Genomic DNA, 5,071 nt, shown 5'->3' on the forward strand with positions numbered 1-5,071 from the left:
CAGGTCCCCACTGTGGGAGGCGCGTTGTGGCCTGGTCGAGGAGGACGCCTCCGTTTAGCATTACTGCTTCACCTTCTAGTAGACTTACCTTGGCGACAGCCTTCAGGAGACGTGTCTACCCCGCATCTTACCCTAACCTGGGTCTAGAAGTTCCTGGAAGAGGTGAGCTCCCGGCGGCCAGTCAGGACCAGGGACAGCAGCAGCACCATGGTTGTGGCCACAAGGTTTGGTCCCCAAATGGATACTTTTTGATACTGGGTATTTTTTTTCTTCGAATGAAGCACCCACATCACTTGACACCCGCGAAAGGCACCCAGTCCTGACTTTCTCAGAGCATTAGTACAAGATGTCTCCGCAAATCTGCCACCCAGGTGCAAGTTCAGTTTGTCACCAAACACAGAAAACTCCCTTTTCCTGGTGTCCAAGGTGGATGCTCTCATGTGCAGTAAGGCCTCATGATTATGTGTTACTCAAGGACAGCGGTTCTCAATATGTGGGTCTCGACCCCTTAGGGGTCACCTAAGACCATCAGAAAACAGATATTTATTTACATTACGATTTATAACAGTAGTAAAATTAGTTATAAAGTAGCAACAAAAATAATTTTGTGTTGGGGGGGTTCACCGTAACATGAGAAACTCTTGAGTCTCAGCATTAGGAAGGCTGAGAAACACTGCTGTAGGCCCTACTTTTAGTCACGTTTAGAAGTGAACATGAAGCCAGGCGTCATGGCGCACACCTTTAATCCCAGCACTCAAGAGGCAGAAGCAGGTGGATCTCCGTGAGTTGGAGGCCATCTTCATTTACATTGTGAGTTCCAAAACAGCCAGAACTATATAATAGAGACCCTGTCTCACACACACACACACTACAACCTTGCCAATAAAGAAATAGAACATGGCCCTAGTATGGTGGCTTCCATCTGTAATTCAAATACTCACGAAGCTGAACCTGGAGGACCATAGCAAGTTCAAGGCCTTTCTGGGCTGCACAGTGAATTTGAAGCCACAGAGTGACATCCTGTCTCAAGGTAAAAAGAGAAAGAAAGAAAGAAAGGCCAGGTATGGTGGTGTATGCCTTTAATCACAAAGAGAGAGGCGGGCAGGTGGCTCTCTGTGAGTTCAAGGCCACCCTGGTCTACAGAGTGAGCTCCAGGACTGATAGGGCAACACAGAGAAACCTGTTTCAAAAATAAATAAATAAATAACCATGTAAATTATAAGTTAAAAATTTTCAACCATGGGCTGTGGACAGTCGGTGGTGGCACACGCCTTTAATCCCAGCACTCGTGAGGCAGAAGCAGACAGATCTGTGAGTTCGAGGCCAGCCTGGTCTACAAGAGCTAGTTCTAGGACAGGAACCAAAGCTACAGAAAAACCCTGTCTTGAAAAAAAAAAGCCCCCCCCCCAAAAAAACAAACGAAATAAGATGGGCGGTGGTGGCACATGTCTTTAATTCCGGCACTCGGGAAGAAGAGGCAGGTGGATCTCTGAGTTAGAGGCCAGCCTGGTCTACAGAGTTCCAGGACAGCCAGAGCTATACAGAGAAACCCTGTGAAGAAACAGCAAAACAAAAATTGTCAGCTAACCTAAAACAAATTAATGAAGTATGAACTACTAGAAGTATCTACGGTGAATCCCGGGGCACAGTAGGGGGCCAAGGAAACAGCTCCAAGCCTAGGTCCCTTGTCCCTCTCCCAAGACTTCGCCCAAGCCGCAGGCCATCCTTGGCACCAATTTTCCCTCTGGGAGCTATTCTCAATTCTGGAGCCTAGCCAGAGAACCTGAGGGTGGCCCCAGCCCCCACTGCTCGGGACAATGCAGAGCTCGGAAAGTACCTTTCCCAGGGGTGGGTTGAGGTTTTGTGCAAAACTAATGGAGCTTCAGCTAAAGGCGGGGGAGGAGGGTACTGAGCCCTGGGTGATGGTGGGGGGTTGGGAAACTTGCCTACACAGTGGCCAGGGGGGAGGGTAGTGGCCTTTGTCTGTACAGCAGCAGGGCAGGGCCAGGCAGTTACCAGGGTAACCTGCCTCTTCGCCTCTGCATTCCCAAGGATGCCCAGTTTGGCTCAACTGGAAAAGTGGGGAAGGGGACAGGATGAAGGCTTAGGCGGATAGCGGCCACCTACCCAGGAGAGCCTCCAATCAATTTTCCTGACCTCTGCCCCCAACAAGTCCAGGTGGTCAGAGTTGACTACTGTTAGCCAGGGGTTAGGCCTAGCCAGGCTTAGCTCTCATACAATGGTGATTCTCTCTGGACACCCCTTGCCACCTGCTGTGTCAAACCACAGGTATCAGGTGCCTTCTGCGGATTGTGTGGGATCAAAACAAACACTACAGGGAGGAACCACTTGAGTTTGAGCTGGTAGTGAGGGTAACCATGAAGCAGGAACAGGGTAGCATAGCAATAGAGGGCAGATAGCGGAGGTCGGGAGTCGGGAGAAGGGCTGTAACCTAAAAATCCCAGGACCCTATCTCCATCCTCTGCTATGACTTAGTGCCACCCCTAAATATCAACCCCGTCTTCTATTGCCTCCCTATGCTCGAGCCCCCTTTTCAATTAGACAGCTGTGTCAGTTCCCCGTGGTCAGCTTGCCCACTCAGAGCCCAGATTCTGCCAGTGGGTCAGAACGCACTTTGTAAAAGATAACTCTGGAAGGTGCTGGTTTAGGGACTAGAGGCTGAGGACCATAGCCCCTTCTCACCCTACTCCGTTGTCTCTGGTACCATGGAAAGAAGATGAGGACGTATAGGCAAGCTCCTCCCTGGGATTGTTGGTGATGCTGCTACACCTCAAGGCTGGTCTCATGCCCCTCCCCATCCCTAAGCACTCTAACACAGAGGCCAAGTTTTTACCCCTTGCTGATTTCCAGTGCAGGACAAGCCCTGAATCTCTACATACACTTGTCTACCCTTGAAGGAATGTGAGGAGAAAGGATGGACACCCCACCTGGAACCTACTGGGACTGCCAGGCACCCCCAAGCTTAGCAGTGTGTATGCTTCTACCAAATGAGAAGATAGTTTTCAGGGGTCCATTCTGGATGCCAGGCCCCATGATTCCCAGTTCTTTTATCCCAACTCTGCATTCCAAAACCCCTTCACCCCTGCTGGCTTAGTGATACTTAGTTCAGATTTCCTGGCCAGCCATCTCTGCAGGAGAGTCTTGTTATTGGATCACAGAAGAATCACTTCAGAGGGATGTTGGCTGATGGCCTTACAGCTCCTCAGATCAGGACTAACCAGACACAGAATGTGCCAGTGCATTGTGGGAATAGTTCAGAAGGATGGGATCCACAGACAGCATTTGGATCCAACCAAAACTAAATGGCCATTTCACTTCCTATTGCAGAACAGTGACTTGAGTAGGTCTCTGGAGAGCATGGGAGGCTCCCCAAGAACACACCCACTGGTCCAGCTTGCTCCTGGGCTCTGTCTAGTATGGTGCCTGTACCAGAAGTGTTTGTGGAGCAGAGTGTGGTGGCATACACCTTTAATCTTAAGAGACTGAGGTCGGCAGATCTGAGTTCAAGGCCACTTCTGGTCTACAAAGCCCCTTCTAGGTCAGCCGTTCTAGGTCAGCCAGTGTTGCCCACTGATAACCTTGTTCTTGTGGAACGGAATGAGGCCCTCTCACTGTTTGCACATCTCAGTTTAACTCATACTAGCCCTGGAGTACTTTTTTTTCTTTTCTTTTCTTTTTTTTTTTTTTTTTGGTTTTTCGAGACAGGGTTTCTCTGTGGCTTTGGAGCCTGTCCTGGAACTAGCTCTGTAGACCAGGCTGGTCTCGAACTCACAGAGATCCGCCTGCCTCTGCCTCCCAAGTGCTGGGATTAAAGGCATGCGCCACCACCGCCCGGCTTTCTTTTTCTTTTTTTTTTAAACTTTATTTCATGCACACTGGAGTTACAGATAGCTGCTGTGAGCCGCTATGTGAGTGCTGGGAATTGAACCCGGGTCCTCTGGAGAAGCAGTCAGTGCTCTTAACCACTGAGCCATCTCACCAGCCCCGTCGATTCTTTTTGGTTTTTCAAACCAAACAGGGTTTCTCTGGAGCTTTGGGGCCTACCCTGGGACTCACTCTGTAGACCAGGCTGGCCCAGTCAGAGAGCTAGTCCAGCTCTGTATGCGGTGGTTTGAGTGAGAACAGACCCACAGACAGGCTCATGTCTGAATGCTTGGTCCCATTCGGTGGACTGTTTAGGATTAGGAGATGTGGCCTTGTTGGAGGAGGTTTGTTACTGGGAGGTGGGCTTTGAGGTTTCAAAGGCCAATGTCAGTTGCAATCTGTCTCTGTCTGCAACTTTCAGACCAGATGTGAGCTCTCTGCTACTGCTCCAGTGCAGTAGCGATGTGTGCCTGCCACCAAGGCCCCACCATGATGGTCAGGTACTAACCATCTGAAACTATAAGCAAGCTCCCAAATAGGTGATTTCTGTTGTAAGTTGCCTTGGTCATAGATCTCCTCACAGCAACAGCACAGGAGCTAAGACACACACTGACAGGTTCCTGGAATTCGTGCACCACTGGTTCTCCGGCCATGGACTTTGTATCCCTCAACATCTTGTGGCGCTGAGTGGAAGTTGATCTCAAGGCACCCATGAAACTCTGTGCGCACATAATCTTCATACATATGTGCCTAGAAAACATGTGCTCTAAGTGCCACCATACCTTACAAACAGGTACGGAAGGCTAGCCAGCCAGCTCAGAGGTCCAAGGAGCTTGCCTGGCCACCAAGCCCAAAGGCCTGAGTTTGATCCCCAGCACCCACAAGGTGGAAAGAAACAACTGCAGAAACAAGTGTGGGGAATGCAAGGTTAGGATAGGGCATACACTCCTCCCCCTCCTGCCAGGCGGAAAGCCCAGTAGAGAAAAGGTGGAGGAAAGTCAGTAGAGGGTGTGGGAGCTGAAGGCGGCTAAAGCTCAAGATGTTGAGCTAGCCTAATCCCTGTGGCCAGAGAGATCCCTGATTGGCCCACACAAGGGCTGATTTTGCATCCAGAAAAGGGCTGTGAGGAGCACAGGCCCAAGGTGCATAGGGACAGAAGGGCAGCCCAAAGAGAAACCCAGTCAAC

The sequence above is a fragment of the Microtus pennsylvanicus genome, chromosome 2 (genome assembly GCF_037038515.1).
Source record: "Microtus pennsylvanicus isolate mMicPen1 chromosome 2, mMicPen1.hap1, whole genome shotgun sequence".
Taxonomy (NCBI): domain Eukaryota; kingdom Metazoa; phylum Chordata; class Mammalia; order Rodentia; family Cricetidae; genus Microtus; species Microtus pennsylvanicus.